The sequence below is a fragment of the Notechis scutatus genome, chromosome 5 (genome assembly GCF_049901735.1).
Source record: "Notechis scutatus isolate UNSWTSFEM ecotype Mainland chromosome 5, rNotScu1.2, whole genome shotgun sequence".
NCBI lineage: Eukaryota > Metazoa > Chordata > Lepidosauria > Squamata > Elapidae > Notechis > Notechis scutatus.
Genome location: NC_142013.1, coordinates 68,103,003 through 68,121,589, shown reverse-complemented (window position 1 = coordinate 68,121,589; position 18,587 = coordinate 68,103,003).

The following is an 18,587-nucleotide window of genomic DNA, read 5'->3' as shown; positions in this document are numbered from 1 at the left end:
TGAATCAAAGGCTTTACAGAAGACTATGTAAATAGCGTCTATTGCTTTACCCTGATCGAGTTGTGTAGTTCATATGTTTTTGCAGTGTAGGAGTTGCAGATTATAGGATAATTTTTTTCTGAAACCAATTGTTTGTTAGAGAGTAGGTTGTTTGTCTCTAAGTGGAGGGTAATGGATTGGTTAATGATTGATTCCATGACTTTGCAGGTGATACAACACAAAGATTGATTTGCAAGGAATGGTGATCTGTCACAGCATCTCTAGAGAACAATACCATTTATTCTGATGATAGGATATCTTCTGTACAGTAGGGAGAAGTACCCTGAGGCATACTTTTCTGCATAATAGGAATGTAAAAAAGAATGATTCCATCATCTTCATACTGAAAGATTGAAACAGGTCTATTCACTAACTATGATGGGTAGAATTCAGATGCTCATGGGGTTTGCAATTGTGTTTCATTTTGGAATTGAAATTTATAAAATTAATTAATAGGCCTATGAACTCAAATTAGATGGTTTCTTAACTATTGGCTTCTTGTGGTAATCACAGATATTTTTGCCATCCTTTCAGCAGAACAGTCCAACTGAATAAAATCCTTAAGCTCATTTTACCCACAATAATAAAGTCCTTACACAAGGGGTGTCAAACTTGATTTCATTGAGAGCCACATCAGGGTTGTGTTTGACCTCAGGGGGCCAGGGTGGGCATGGCCACCTCAATATCACTCATATTGAGGGCACCTGTGGTGGCCTGAGTGCTCTGCCAGCAAAAACGGGCCCCCAAGCTCCATTTTCGGCTGCAACAGCCTCCTGCAATCCTCTACCAGTGAGAACAGAGCTTGTGAGGGCTGCCTGCAGCCCTCACAAGCTCTGTTTTCACTGGCAGAGGCACTGCGGGCTGGTCCTTCACTGTTTCCAGGGTGGCCCTATGGGCCAGATCTAAGCACCCTGCGGGCTGGATCTGGTCTTGAGTTTGACACCCCTGCCTTACACTGTACACTCACTACAATCCTATGAGGAGAACAAACTAATGATAGTTATTTGCCCAAAGCCACAATGATGGGTCTTCTATGAACATTGCTGACGTATTCCAGTGATGGTTTAAAAGTAGTATCTTTGCAAACATAATTAAAGCAGCTGAGCATCACAATCTAAAATATTTTATCATGAGCAATGGGAATGAGGGTTGATATTTGAGGAAACCAAAACACAATTTAATTTAATTTCACAGGTCCCATGGGTGCAGATCGTTACTTGTATAGTCTCTTGAAGTTGGGTTAAATACTCAAGAAAAAATTAAATATTGGCAGGTGTAGCATTGTTCTGCTATTCTTAACGATTGGCTCTCTCAGTAACTATTATGCATTTTTTCAAAATTATGTACCATTTACAATCAATACAGAGCTGAACTTTTCTTGTAATTCTAGTGCATCTATTTTAGATAAATTAGTTTATCAAAGTGCATAGTTGTTTTGATACAAATGCACGACCTCCTACAAAGCATTTTCCTTCAGCCCTCATCTTCATGTCTGTTTAATAAACATCTTCCAGGATGGATTGACTTTCAAACAAACCTGTTAATTCAGTACTTTTTTATGACTTTATTGAAAAAAAATCTTAAAATATTATATGAATCCTCAAAAGATTCTGATCTTTTTAGAACAACTGTTAACTTCCCAATAATAGGGTATTTAAAATGAATGTAAAAATAAGACAACCTGTAGTTATTATTTATATTATTTGGTGTAATATTGTTTCAATTAAAATCAGAAAATCACTAGGAGTCAGCAGAGCGATACACGTTATTTGCCCCAACCCAAAATGCCGAACAAACATAAAGTGAAGGACATTTAAGAAGAGAGATCCTAAGACAGCCATTCTCCAACTTTGCACACCATGAGATATTTAACAATAAATCAACTTCTATGACTGCCCCCTCATAAGCAAAATGAATATTCTCTTCAAGATGGTTTAGGCAAAAATTAATGTGCAACTTATTTTTAATAATTAAAGTTTAATCTATGAATTACAGATTGTCAAATGTTGTAGCACTTTGGACTTGCAAAATGACAAACAAAGCTCAGAGTACTCTTGACTGTGTTCCCATTTGTCTGCATAAATCTAGTAATTTTTTTTAAATTGTGACCCTCCCTCTAAGTTGCTTGTTTGTCATGATTTGTCATAAGGCATAAGGTAAATTAATGATAATTAATTTACATTTTCATAAAGCCAAAGTTTGCCCTACTTACTAATAGGATTAAGAATAATTATCAAAACAAGAAATCTTAAAGCTTATTATAATCAGCTTCCTAAAATCAAGGAAGGGAGATTCACTGTACAGATAAAAAAAATAAGCCAATAAATTATCTCCCAAATCAAAGAACAGAGAAATCTGCCATTGGTTTAATATCAATTCAGATTCTTTGATACTGATTCCCACTGATAATTCAAAACATCAGATAGTAATCTTTCATAGCATGGAGTTTTTATGAAGTGAACCCAGGATCTTGGAAATATGGTTTGTATTCTTTACTACTAGTAAAGGGTATATTTGGGAGATATTTATTCAGGAAGGGTTACAGCCAGCTAAGACTAGGGTTAGGCTTTTTTGCTCGTTCAACTAGCTTTTGCAATTCCTGTCCTATAGAAAAAATAAGATTCCAAGGATGGATTTTCTATATCTTCAGACCAGTTTACATTTATATAACTGACAAGTTGAGGATTAATGTCTTTAGCTAAGCTTAATTTTAGATCTTTAGTTCCCTTTAAATATCTGCCTTGTCTCTTGATCACAATGTAGCTACTTCTTGGTGCATTCACCATTCTATTTAATATCCCTACTCATTATCTAGTCTAATGACTGTAGATGCATACTGAATAGCAGGTTTTGGCTGCCCTTTACTGACTTTTCTCTGACAGAGGCTCACTAGTTTCTTATCTATATTAATCTCCTTAGAGTTTCTACTTCATTGCTGTCTGTGATTCAAAGCTGTCTGTGAGGTCCATTATTTTCTGCTCCTGGTTATGAAAGAAACTTTATTTTTTTCTCTTTTGATCTAGATTCCAGGATAATGGAAGTCTTTCTAGATATTTTATATCTCTATTGAGAAGATCTTGATTGTTTTTTTATTCTTCACAACATATAATTATATCATCAATAGAATTTAAAATATGGGCCTGTTACTTATATCTGGTAAATAAACAATGATTTGTTTGCCTTGTATGACTCTCATTAAACAACATTTTATTCAGCTTTTCATTCTATGATGCTTGTTTGAACACAAACTTTTCAAAGTTCTTTCAATTCTGGTTGCTGTTGCATGTATAAGTTTCTCCCAAAGTCACCCTTATAAGAAAGGTTTTTTTTTTTTAAATAATTACTATATGTGCTAAACAAGAATTCTTCTTGAAATGGCAATGCCAATGAGTGGACTAATTGACATATATTTCACTACTGATCCAAATGTGTCATTCAACTCGGCCAAATTTTGGGGAATCTTCAAAGGTAAAGTATAGTTTTGTAGAATTAAATGATCCCTTCTGCATCTCACTTAATAACCAATTTTTATTCTTGTGGGAAGATTCAATCACTTCTTTAGTGCTTCTAGGCAGTTATCAACATCTGGCATAGTAGACAGTCTAAGGTTTTTGGGATTTGGGGAAGAAACCACAAAGTCAGGTAGAATATTCCAGACATTGACCACTCTGTTGCTGAAGTCATATTTCCTGCAATCAAGTTTGGTGCAATTAACCTTGAGTTTGTATCTATTGCGTGCTCTTGTGTTGTTATGGTTGAAGCTGAAGTATTCATTGACAGGTAGGACATTGCAATGTATGATTTTATATATTACAGTATATATACTTATGTTCTCATATTCTGCAAAAGAATTGCTTAAAGGCTGATTTGTCCCGGTTCAGATGTTATCCACCTCTTTCTTCCCTCCTGCACAAATCTTAATCCAGCTGAGTCCTCCTCTTCGGGGTGGCCATTTTAAACCACCGCTGCAGTCATCTTCGGGGGGAAAAAGACCAAGCCCAGGGGGGGAGATGCGGCTCCCCTCAACCTGGCTTGTGGCTTCCCCTTACTCCACCACCCCTCCAAGGCAGCTTCAGCCCCTAATCGTAATGATCGGGGCTCTCCAACGAAAGAGCACAGACCACAGCCGCAGAGAGTCACGATCTATGGTTCGTCAGTGAGGAGGCTCCGCCTTCTTCCCAATGTCCTACTTTAACCTTAGACTTTCTACTATTGACCTCACCCCTTTCCTAAGAGGTCTGTAGTTGGCATGCATAAGCACACCAATGTGCCTGCCATCCCTGTACTATTGTTTCTTTTATTTTTCTTATATGTATTCATTTCATGTATTCATAACTATGTTTATCCTTATACCTATTTCTTAAGTGATTGACAAATCAAATAAAATAAAAAAAATAAAACTTCATTTACAACAAAAATTTGCACACAGTTTAGCTGAACAGAAAGATTAAAAGAATAGTCACTGCATTGTTTCTCAAATGCACTTTGTCAGTACAATTAGAGGATTTTCTAGCAGAACATGTATTGATAAAAAGTCTAAATTCATGCATATATCATAAAAGCACATGGGACAGAGGTAAAGCTAAATCTTCATTTTTATAGTTTTTTTTTAATTTAAAGATGTATCTAACTTTCTTTCATCTGATTCAAACAAATAAAGCAAATATCAATATTACCATGTAGTTGAGCAATGGCAATTATACTGTATATTCTTAGTTACAGACATTAGCTCCACTAGGGATATAATCACAGTCTAATTGTGTTTTTTCATTGGTTTATTGTGACTGTAAACAATATCTTCATGAATGCTACATTAAACTCTGGGGAAGAAGAACCAGAGTAAAATGTTTAAAACACACAACAGATTTTAAGTTACTCTTACTCTTTCTTCAAACAACCTAATTCCCAGCATGCAGTTTATTCACACACTTATCAGTTGGAATCCAGCATTACTATAAAAGGCATAATACCTAGAAAAGAACCTCTTAACTGAAGTGCATGACTTTGTTTTTATGCCAAGTTAAAACGTGAAAGGTTTTCATATATATATCATATATATATATATTATATTATATATATATATATATATATATATATATATATATATATATATATATATATATATATAATATATAAATATAATATAATATAATATAATATAATATAATATAATATAATATAATATAATATAATATAATATAATATAATATAATATAATATAATATAATATAATATAATATAATAATATAATTATCATGTAAGCAGGGTAGCTTAGAAAAAGAAATGCAACATATATTGTTTTGGGAAGGGAAATATATTTCAGTGTGTGTTCTAGTAACTTTTTAAATGCTCTATTAAAAAGTAAATTGAAGATAGGAAAAGTACAGAAGCACCATGTTAAATGTTGTAACTTCAATACAAGAATAGCTGTCTTCTTAAACACTGATATTTACTTAACAGCAGTTGTGGAATTCAAGCACAAAAATACTGTGTTCCTTATGGAATAGCTTTAGGTGCAATTCCAGATGGTAATACAGTAATTGCATTATCTGATATGCAGGAAAGGGGAATATTAGTTATTTCTATAAGGAAAGTGGTAATGTGAAAGTCCTCATATACAGGTAAATCACATTTACCTGTATATGAGTCATAAGAATATCTAACCCTTTACCAAAATCAATAAAGCTGTAAAGTCATTTAGATTCTGAATGTAATAATCACATAATGATCTATCTTTAGAAGAAAGAGAACAACCCCGCAGCCCGTATATAAACTACTAGCATCCATTTCCAATTGTGAAGCATTTTAAAATTCTGCTGGCACAAATTAATGAAATTTCAACTGCCTTTGCAAGGAACCACTCCCACTCCCATCTTTAAAACTGTATTTTTTCCAGTAATGTCACCAGAAGCTAATTGTGGTCCACTGACTGGTCTAGATGTCGACTTGTCCTTCAAAACTCAGAAAAATGTCATAATATGGATCCTACATTAGATACCATAGATGTTCATAACTCACAAATTTAGCGTCCAAATTCCATGTGACATAATTCAGCAAAATATACTGCAACTGCTGTTAAGGACGTCAGTTTATTTTTTATATAAAAAGTTTTTATTTTATTTTTAAACAAACATACACATACAAACCATAAAAACATAAAACCATCTTCCATTTTTTTTTTAAACAAGTTTTATTGATTTTCAAAACACACAAGTCATCATTATCCATTACATGTTTAAACCTTTTTCCATTATAAATTTAACAAGTCAGATAAACTATAATTCTGTTTTAAACCATTTCCATATAAACATACAAAAACCTCTTATCCAATTTCCCTTTATTTCTCTTCACTCTTATTCAATTTTATTATTATTATTTCATCTACTTCTTTCTGACTTAGTTACCATTATTCTCATTCTATATTTCTACAAGGTTTTATTAATTTCCCCAAAAAAAAAAACATAATCACACAACACACAAAACATAAAAAGATCTTTTTGGAAAGTAACTTGGACCCAGGTATCTCTCTTTTCATGGACTTCAATTATATTCAGGCTCATCTTACATATCATTACTTATTTTATTTACCATTCTAAGTCTTCTATATTAACTTCTCCACATATTTCACTCTTCTTGATTCTATCTTAATTAATCATCTTAATTTGAGTCATTATATTTATATCTTTTGTCCATTCTTTATCATCCCTTTGTCTCATTCCTTATAAAAAAGAAGAAAAGAAGTTTCTCCTGAAATCACTAATCAGAGTATGATGCCTTTCTATCTCCCCCTAAATTAATCAAATTAACCTTTAAAATAACATCCAATACCCAATCCGATTTTGCTTGGTACATTCTATCTAACTAGTACATCCAGAATAATTAAATACATAATTAGACAATAAATCCAGATATTAAAAACAAATACTTCCATTCCATACTTCCATCTTCCATTTTATATACATACAGAGTGTCAGTTGGTTACAAATCTTTTGTGCTACCCTTTTATAGTCATTTACTCACAGTTTATATCAATTTTCACATTGTCAAACTAACATATGCTTATATATTTATCAGTTATTAATCATCCATGACTGAACTATTTATTTCATCATTTTATACAAGATATTCCAAATTTTATCTTAAAATTTATGTTATACTTTCAACCAATGGTTATATATGTCTATATTATGTCTTATATCAATCTATTCAATTTCTATCACAAAATTATCTAGTCTATTACATTACCGTGTATTTTTGTCCAACCATTGATAAAACAAATCCCATACCATATAAAATTGTTTATCTTCTTGTTCTCTAATTTCAAATGTCAATTTACTCATTTCAGCACAGTCCATAATTTTCTTAATAACTTCCTCCTGCATAGGTATTTTATCGTTTTTCCAATTCTTAGCAAATACAATCCTAGCTGCTGTTAATACTGTACATTTACAATCAAATATTTCAACTCTTTGTTATATATTTCCGGTACAATTCCCAATAAAAAGATCTCTGGTTTAAAGTCTATATGTTGTTTTATCATTTTTTCCAACCATGTGTGGATTTTAGTCCAATATTTCTTTGCGTCCGAGCATGTCTACCACATATGGCAATATGAACCAGGTATCTGATAACATTTCCAACATTTATCTGATTTATTCTTAAACATTCTCACAAGTCTCGTCGGAGGTAGATGCCAGCTGTAAAACATCTTATAAAAATTTTCTTTATATTCAGTTGACATTGTCATTTTATAATTTTGAGACCACAATTTTGCCATTTTTCTAAATCAATCCCCTATCCAAAATTTGCCCCCCAAGCAATCATCGTTTCTTTAACTTGTTCCTCCTCCAATTTAAATTCTAATAAACGAAGGACGTCAGTTTAAAGTGGTTTATATTTCCCTTTAAAAAAAGATTATGATTCAAATGCACAGATAGTTTTTGACTTAGAACCAAAATTGAGCCCAAAATTTATGTTGCTAAGTGAGACAGTTGTTAACTGACTTTTGCCTGATTTTATGACCATTCTTGCCACAGTTATTAAGTAAATCACAGTTAAGTTAGTAACAGTAGTTCAGTGAATCTGGTTTTTCCATTTACTTTGCTTTTCAGAAGGTTGCAAAAAGAGATCACATGATTCCTGCGATACTGCAACTATCATAAGTAAGAGTCAGTTGCCAAGTGTCTGAATTTTGATCACATGACCATGAGGATGCTGCAACAGTTGTAAATATAAAAAATGGTCATGTCACTTTTTTCAGTGTCGCTGTAAATGTGAACGTTTACTAAACAAACTGTTGTAAGTCAAGAACTACCTGTAGTCTCCTACATTATTTTATTTCCATTGCTTTCCACATGCTTCATATTGTCAATCTCAAATTTTCAATACCTCATCTCACTACATTGCTGTCACTGCATGTTTTAATTACAGATTAACAGAGTTGGAAGGACCTTGTAGAACTTCTAGTCCAACCACCAAGCAGGAGACCCTACGCCAGGGTGTCCGCGGAACAACTGCATCTTTGGTAAAGTGCTTCCGTGAGTTTTCGGTGAAAGCTCACCGGAAGCACTTTATCAGATTAAACAGAGTTGGGTCCCCAACCGCCGGTCCATGAACAACTTACCGGTCAGTGGTTTCCATCTTTTTTTGGAACTTTTCCGGTAGAGTCACCATTTCAAAAGATGGCGGGCGCCAAGCTTTTCCGCAGAAAGCCATTTCTACTCCGAAAAAGCTCAACGAAGTTGCTGTATGCTGCGCTCTATCTGGATGAAAAAGTGGCTTCCGGTGAGGTCACCGGAAGCACTTTTTCACAATAAAAAGATGGCGGCGCCCAGTTGATGCGTGCACCGGGCCGCTGGCGCTTCAGCCGATGCCGGCACCGGGCCGCTGGCATCAAAAGGTTGGGGATCCCTACGCCATTTCTGACAAATGGTAGTCCAATCTCTTCTTGAAAGACTCAGGTGATGAAGCTCCCACAACTTCCAAGAGCAAGCTATTCCATTGGTTGATGGTTCTCACTGTCAGAAAGTTTCTCATTTCCAGGTTAAATCTCTCTTTCTGCACTTTCCATCCATTATTCCTTGTCTGGCCTACAGGTGCTTTGGAAAATAGTTTGACCCCCTCCTCTCTGTGGCAGAGGATATTGAAATATTGAAACACTGCTATCATGTCTGCCCTGGTCCTTCTCTTCACCGGACTAGCCATGCCCAGTTCCTGTAACTGTTTTTCATATTATTGAGTCTATCATCTGCACCTTTATAACTGTCTGGTTGGTTCTGCAACCCAACAAGACAGACACAGACTTCAGAGAATAATTAGGACTGCAGAAAAAACAATTACTACCAACCTGCCTTCAATCGAGGACCTGTATACTGCATGAGTCAAAAAGAGGGCTGTGAAAATATTTACAGACCCCTCACATCCCAGACATAAACTGTTTCTACTCCTGCCCTCAAAACAATGCTATAGAGCACTGCACACCAAAACAACTAGACACAAGGACAGTTTTTTTCCGAACGCCATCACTCTGCTAAACAAATAATTCCCTCAACACTGTCCAACTATTTATAAAGTCTGCACTACTAGTACTATAATCTTCTCATCACTCCTTATCACCCATCCTCTCCCACTTGTGACTGTATGACTGTAACTTTGTCACTTGTATCCTTACGATTTATATTGACTGTTTCCTAGTATGATTTGATTGCTTATTGTACCCTATGACTATTATTAAGTGTTGTACCCTATGATTCTTGACTCTTGATGAATGTATCTTTTCTTTTATGTACACTGAAAGCATTTGCAGCAAGACAAATTCTTTGTGTGTCCAATCACACTTGGCCAATAAAGAATTCTATTTTATTCTATTCTGTATCTTTTAGTCTCCAGTCACCATATAATCCTAGTTGCTCTTCTCTGTACTTTTTCTAGAGTCTCAGCATCTTTTTTATAGTGTGGTGATCAAAACTGGATGCAGTATTCTAGGTGTGGTCTTACTAAGGCTTTATAGAGTGGGATTAGTACCCCACTTGATCTTGATTGTATCTCTCTGTTAATGCAATGTAGGATTGCGTTGGCTTTTTTGGCTGCTACCACACATATTTATGAGTTGGCTCATATTTAATTGGCTATTAACTGAGACTCCAAGATCCCCCTCAGAGTTACTGTTATTAAGCCTGGTTTCACCCAGTTTATATGTATACTTTTGGTTTTTCTTGTCTAAGTGTAGGACTTTACTTTTCTCTTCATTGAATTTCATTTTGTTGGATAGGGCCCAGTATTCAAGTCTACCAAGATCCATCTGGATATTGAGCAGGGATGGGATCCGACCAGTATAACTACCAGTTCTGTTGCTTTGCATCGGGCGCACATGCACGAGTTGCGCGAGTCGCGCAAGTTGCGCGAGTCACGCAAGTGCAATTTACGACCTGCTGAGCTGCCCGGACAGCTGAGCAGCACTGCGTGCAAGTGCCCAGCGATTGGAAAAGCCCTTTTTTCCTGCTTTTTCAACCACAGCTGTGCCACGCAAAGCAGCTGCGGTTGAAAAAGCAGGAAATAAAGGACAGGTAAGAGCCCGGGTGGGCGGGTGGGCCAAAACAACAGCAGACACAGAACCGGTTCTGTGTCTGCTGCTCTTCAGAGATATCGGGTCTGTAGAACCAGACGGAACCGGTAGAATCCCACCCCTGATCTTGAGCCTATCTTCTTGGGTGTTAGCTATTCCTGCCAGCTTAGTATCATCTGCAAATTTGGTACGTTTCAATTCTATTCCCTCATCTAAGTCGTTTATGAAGATATTGAAGACTACTGGGCCTTGTGGCACCCCACTACTTATACTTTCCTCCATGTAGACTTAGACCCATTAAGGACTCCTTGTTGAGTATGGTTTGTCAGCCAGTTGCGAATCCATCTGGTGGTGATGCTATCTATCCCATTTTTTTCTAACTTACCAAGAAGTAGGTAATGGTCTACTTTGTCGAATGCCTTGCTGAAGTCGAAGTATATTATGTCCACAGTATTTCGTTGGTCTATTAATTTAGTCACTATGTTGAAGAATGAAATAAGATTGGTTTTGGCATGATTTGTTCTTAATGAATATCTATATATATATATCTACCTTCATGTATTCATAGTTCAAGTTCACCCTGTTTGTTCCCCAGACTTTGTGCATTTGTATATAGGCACTTGAGATCTTTATATCTGATGCTGTGTTTACTGTCTACATAATCTGTGTTGTGCCTGCCTGCCCCTACTTTCTTGCCACGTGTTTGATTAATGCACATGGTATGGCACTCACTATTAAATGCTTGGTTTTGGTTGACAGCAAGGTTGATAATCTTACCTGCACAAATATCTATTTTGCATGCAATGGTATCCTTAGATGACCTCTGAGGTCCCTTCCAGCCCTGGATTGCTGTGCTGTTTCAAATCACCCTCTGAAGCTGTGTCTAGTGCCAGGGTTTCTGGTCCTTCCTTCCTCTCCTTTTTCTCTCCCTCCCTCCCTCTATCCATCCATCCATCCACCCACCCACCCATCCATCCATCCATATCTCATTCACTTTCCCTTCCCTCTTTCTCTCCCCCTTCCCTTCCCTCCCTTTTGTTTTTTCTCCCTTCCCTCCCTCCTTCTTTCTTTCTTTTTTTCTTTCTCCCTTCCCTCCCTCTTTCTTTCTTCCTTTCTTTCTTCCCTTTTTTTCTCTTTCTTTCTCCCCTCCCCCCTCTTTCTTTCCTTCTTTCTCCCTTCCTTCCCTCTTTCTCCCTTCCCCTCCCTCCCTCTTTCCCTCCCTCTTTCTCTTTCTTTCTTTCTTTCTTTCTTTCTTTCTTTCTTTCTTTCTTTCTTTCTTTCTTTCCTTCCTTCCTTCCTTCCTTCCTACCTTCCTTCCTTCCTTCCTTCCTTCCTTTCTTTCTTTCTTTCTTTCTTTCTTTCTTTCTTTCTTTCTTTCTTTCTTTCTTTCTTTCTTTCTTTCTTTCTTTCTTTCTTTCTCCCTTCCTTTCCTTCCCTTTCCTTCCCTCCCTTTCTTTCTTTTTTTCTTTCTCTTTCTTTCTCCCTTCCCTCCCTTTCTTTCTTCCATCCCTCCTTCTTTCTTTCTCTTTCTTTCTTTCACTGCACACCCCCATGCCCCATTTTGGGCCTAGTAAGCCTCCCTGCAGCAAAAATGGGGTGCAGAGGGTCCCATGGCATGGTTCCCTTGCACCCTATTTTTGCTCCCAAGAGGCTGCAGGGAGGTCTACTAGGCCCAAAACAGGGCACAGGGGGGTCGTGCCGCAACCCACTCCCGCACCCCATTTTTACTCCCAGAAGGCTGCAGGGAAGCCTTCTAGACCCAAAACCAGGCGCATGGAGACCACATCACACCCCCACAACCTGTTTTGGGCCTAAGAGGCCTCCCTGCACTTACCTGGGAGTCAGAGCCAGGCATTGAGGACTCCTGGGAGGGGCAGGATGGGGTGGGGCCAGCTGGTCCTCAGAACTATCTGGTCGCCAAACTGGATGTAAAGTTAACATCCAGTTCACCTGAACTGACCCAAACCGGCTGAATCCCACCCCTGCTCTCACCCAAGTTTCCTGTGGTTTCAACTCCCTATATCACTTCTTCTCTGTTTGTAAGAATTAAGTCCAGTATGGCTGTCCCTCTAGTTCCCTCCTCTATCTTTTGGACAGCAAAGTTGTCAGCTAGATTGGTTAGGAACCTATTTGATTTCTCACTTGATGCAGAATTAGTTTTCCAATTGATATCAGGATAATTGAAGTCCCCCATTACTATTGTAATGTTTCCTACATATATTACTTAGTTAGTTGACAAAAAGGACATCTATTTTTTCTGCTTGATTGGGTGGCCTAAAGTATACACCTATGGCCATGTCATTCATATCTATAATCTATAATCGATAGATAGATATAGATAGATAGATAGGTGTGTGTGTGTGTGTGTGTGTGTGTGAGAGAGAGAGAGAGAGAGAGAGAGAGAGAGACCTGTAGCAATTTATAACATACAGTGCAACTCCACCTCCTTTTTTATGGGATCTCGGTTTTTTGAACAGTTTACATCTTTCTATCAGTATCACACCAAGTTTCTGTTATTCCAACTATATCATATCTACCTTCATGTATTAATAGTTCAAGTTCACCCTGTTTGTTCCCTCAGACTTTGTGCATTTATATATAGGCATTTGAGATCTTTATGTCTGACTCTGGGTATGCTACCTATGTCTCCTATTTGGTGTTTGAGTTTGTCTTCCTTCCCATCCCTCCTTACCTCATTAGTTGACTTGCTTTCTAAAGGTTTTTGCTTGGAATTGGATCCTGAAGATCCTAAAGATTCATCACCCTCCACCCTCAATTTTAGTTTAAAGCCCTCTTGATAAGTTGAGCCAGCTGAAAACATTCTTCCCAGTCTTTATGAGGTGCAAGCCATCCCTTGCCAGAAGCCCATCATGGAGATAGTACTGACTATGGTCCAGGAATCCAAAGGTTTTTTGGTGATACCAACCCTTTAGTCAGTGGTTCACTTCTAGAATTCTTTGTTCTCTTACTGGATGTTGTCCTTTCATTGGCAGTACAGATGAAAAAATTATTTGTTTACCTAAGTCCTTGACTTTCTTGCCTAACTGCTCGTAATCTCTCAATATTGTTTCCAAGTCTTTTTTTGTGTCATGTGTCCCTAGGTGTAGTAGTAGAAAGGGGTAGTAGTCTGTGGGTTTTATTATGTTGGTTAGCTACAGGGAGACAACATACCACTCTGGATAGACTGTCTGATCTACAGATGGCAGATTCTGTTCCCTTGAGAATTGAATCTCCTATTACCAGCACTCACCTTTTTTTTTCCCCTAGGGAGGTTTGGGGTGTTTTTCTGTCTATCACAGAAGCATTTGATGGTGCTACATTTTAAGGACATTTGAGGGTGTTTCTTTACTGTGTGTTTGCATGTTTTCTTCTAGTGAGAGTCCATGAAATTGTTTGCTTAGCACCAGTGGGACTGCATCAGAATTGATTAATTTGGACAGGAGTTTTGTACTAGGTTTGTGGGGGTTTTTTATGAGTGACATGTTTCCATCTGTCTTCTTCCTCTAAAAAGTCAGTTCTTTTAGAAGTTGTTTGATCATTATGTTCAATTTGGGCATATTCTTTTTGCAAAGTTTGGGGATTCTCATTTTGTGGGTTGAATTTCAGAGTGGTTAGAGTTTCCTCTAGACCAGGGTGTCAAACTCAAGGCCTGAGGGCTGGAAACAGAGCTTGAGAGGGCCACAGACACCCGTCCCAAGCTCCGTTTTCACTGGCAGAGGGTTGCAGGAGGCCGTGGCAGCCGAAAACGGAATTTGGGAGCCCATTTTCACTGGCAGGGCGCTTGGGCCACCACAGGCATCCCCGACAGGTATAATGTTGAGATGGCCATACCTACCCTGGCCCCCCAAGGTCAAACACCCTGATGCGGCCCTCAATGAAATAGAATTTGACACCCCTGCTCCTTTACTTTTTCTTTTCATAACTTGATTAGTTTACATTTGGTACATATATAGTTTGGGTATTCTATGGGCATAAATGTATACATGGAACATGTTCTGCAGATCACAATAGTATCAGTTTCTTCTTCCATGAGTGGATTTTAAAAAATTGAAAGTGGAAGTGTAGAAGGTTTTACCACAGATTTTTAACAGGGAAAAATGTCCTATTTGGAATATAAATATTCTAACAGATCATTTAAGTTTGGGTGGAAAAATGTAACTAAAGGTTTAAGGTTCTAGCAGTTAAAGAATGTCTAGTTTAAGGATTTAAAGTTCTATAGTTCAAAATTGTCTAGTTTAACATTTTTAAGTTCTTCAGATCATTTAGAATGTCCAATTTTAAAATTTTCAGTGTTGGGTGAGCTTAAGTGCAAGGTTTGTTCTTAGGCTGTACTGGAATGTTCTATGATTGTCCCTTTCCTCCCTTCCTTCTTATGATCCTTTCCCTCCCTGCCTTTTTGTGGGCTTAATTTATCTCTTTCTTCTCTGCCTTTATATGTTCCTTACTTGCTATTGTCTTCTCACCTTTGATTTTTTAGCCTTTTGTCCTGTGTTGTCTTTTTATCCTCCCTTTGTACTTGCTTTTCCTGCCACTAACTGGGTATTCAGCTCTCCCTGCTTTTCTCAGTTCATGATGTTTTTCCCCTCCCTTGCCTGTTGCTCTCTCACACTGCTTTGTTGCCGTTCTCGGTCACCAGTTTGCTTATCCCCTTTGCTGAAATGTTTCACCAACACTGACAGCCTCTGGTTGCACTGATGTTCTTCCTGTGTACTATGCTTAAGTCCAACCCTAGGCGGTGTAGTTCTAGGTTGTCCAAGCCCAAAATTTCAAGTCTGGTGGTATAGGGCAGGGGTCGCCAACCTTTTGGACCTCAGGGACCACCAAAATCCTAATGTTAGATCCCAGGGACCATTAATCTGTTCCGTGGGTGGGGCCTAATTTGTGGGTGTGGTTTGGTCATGTGACTGGCTGGACATGGCTTGTATGTAAATATTATAAATATTTATATAAATATTGATTTTTTTATAAAAAAGAGCAACTTTTACCCAAAAGCAGGCAAAGCAGGCAGATTGAGTTGCTCACAGAATAACAGATTCATTCAGAGATCTATCTATCTGTCATTGGCTAGCTCAGTCTGTCACATAAAATTTGCTTGCAAGCAAACTCACAAAATTAGCTCACAACACACCATGCATGTAAACATTGAATTTTTTATTTAAGAAAGAGCAACTGTTACCCAAAATCAGGCAACGCAGGCAGATTGAGTTGCTCACAGAATCATTCAGTGATCTATCTGCCATTAGCTAGCTCAGTCTCTCAAATTTGCTTGCCATGAGTCTGCGCTGAATTTGCTTGCAAGCAAACCTTCAGTCCTAAGGGAGGTTTGGCTGTGCTGAGCCGAAGATCTAAAGACAAGCTAGAAAGCAAGAAATCCAACCATTTCCTACTTCCTAGCTAATCTAAATCTCCCAGCACAGCAGAACAGATGGTGGTCGGAAAAAGGAAAAATAGCAATTTAACAGGCAAGTTTGCCGTGTAAGGAGTGAGTGGGCGGGAAGGGTTCAGCTCAGCCTTGTGTTTCTGCACAGCCTGGATTAATTGCTCTGCAGCCCACCAAAATTTTCTCATGGCCCACCAGTGGGCCGTGGTCCACCGGTTGGTGACCTCTGGTGTAGGGTATTCTGTTGTGAGCAGAGGAGTGTAGTACTCTTCTCGTGAAATACTTCTGGACTTGCTCAATTGTATTAATGTCCTATATACAGTGCGGATTCCAGACAGCTGAGCTGTATTAGAGTATTGGTCTAGCAAAGGTTTTGTATGCCCTAGTTAGCAATTCAATATTACCAGAGGAGAAGCTTCATAAGATTAGATTTACAACTCTTAATGCTTTTTTGGCAATGTTGTTACAGTGAGCTCTGGCACTTAGATCATTTGATGTGAGTACTCCAAAGTCCTTGACAGAGTGAGGGTCATCAATGAGGTCATATCTGTCTAGCTTGTATTTGGTGTATTGATTTTTTTACCAATGTGTAGGACGGAGCAGTTGTTGGTCAAAATTTGGAGTTGCCAATTGTTTGACCATTCAGACACATAATCAAGATCTCTTCGAAGGATGGTAGCATTATCGGTGGTGTTGAATAGTTTTATGTCATCAGCAAAGAGAATGCAATTTCTTATAAGGTGATCGCAAGGGTCATTTATGTAGAGTATAAAGAGTGTGGGTCCTAGAACACTGTCTTGGGGGAATACCGCTGTTAACTGGTACAGGGTTTGATAGGGCGCTCCCTGTTTTTACAATTTGTTGCCTGTTTGACAGGAATGTAGTAATCCACTTATGAAGGGATCCGGAAATGCCATAAGAGTTTAGTTTTAACAGTAATTTGTTGTGTACCACTGAATTAAAGGCTTTGCAGAAGACTATGTAAATTGTGTCTATTGCTTTACCTTGGTTGAGTAGAGTAGTCCATATGTTTTTACAGTGTATGAATTGCAGATTACAGGACAATTTTTTCCTGAAACCAAACTGTTTTCTGGAGAAGGTTTTTTGACTCTAGGTGGAGGGTAATGGATTGGTTAATGATTGATTCCATGACTTTGCATGTGATGCAACACAGTGAGATTGGTCTGTAGTTTTCAACCAGGCTGGGGTCACCTTTTTTGAAGATAGGTATAATCGTAGCTACGGACCATAGGTTCGGTAAGAAACTGGTTCTGAATGATATCTCATATATTATGCTTAGGGTTTCTGCTATGGCAGTAGAGAGCTTTTTTAAGAAGCATGCACATAGTCCACCGGGACCAATAGATAGGGATGGTTTTAGGTTACATAGTGCCTTTTCTACATTATCTTTTATAAAGTCAATATGTAGTAGATCATTGCAGTTAGTTGTGGTACGACTAGGAAATGTGGGGCATGAGCCATTGCTGTTTACAAAGAATTGTAAATTGTTTAGAATTGACTTGAATTATAATTCCTGACCACAAAGGCACCTTAGATTACCTTAGAAATTCATAACCATGCCTACCATGATTATTAACAATTGCATAATCAGCATTTCATTTAAGTATTCCTTTTTTTAAAAGCTCATTTAACCAAACAACATTCTAAATCCATAATAATCCCAGAGAGAAAAAACCAATATGCTTGCCTTTTGTTACTTTCTTTTTCCAAATACGAATCTATTCATGATATTAAATTTATAAAGATACATCAGCACAGAGTAGATAATGGAATGAATTTTAAATAATTATGTACATTGATGTGTTATAAATATCTAAAGCTGAACATCAGAGCCTGACTATTTAAACCACTGTTGAATAGCTGTAAGAAATCATTTATTGGAAAGGTTTACTCTTTTTTCAGTGCAAAAGGTGAAAGTTGTGATGTCCAAATAGGCAGATATTTTTGATCAAAGATTGGAGTGAGCATTGGATTTGAAATTCAGTAAGTTGCATTTCCATCTGCTGAAACAAATCCATATTAACATATTTGATAATAATCATCATTTCCTTTATTGACAACAGTGGTTCCTAACATTGAAGAACTCCTAGGAAAAAATGATAGATGAGGTCAACTTGTCCACAAGAACAAGTGTGGCAAATATATAAAATTGTCTTTTGTACTTTTCCCCAATGTCTTCTCTCTCATTTTCTGCAAGCATTCTATTTTATTTCATGTCTATTTTTGTCCTGTGTTTTCCCCCTTCTCTCATCACACTTCATAATAACTTTCCTAACTAAAATTTTATCTGTAAACATATGAAAGCTCAGACCTCAATTATTAAAGGTAGTAACAGAGCATACATCTTTACTTGGTAGAAAATCATATTTAACTCAGGGAATACACTTTCAATTGTCCTGCACACAATATGTGAGAGACTGCTACTTCTTATATGCCTAGTCATGGTTTGAAAAACTACATTTACATAGATTTCATAATTCTAGTGCTTTATTAGAACCATATTCAGGAAAGAGAATACCTAAAACATATGATACTTTATTATCAATTCAGTAGAATGCTATCTATTTTTCAGAGAAATGATAA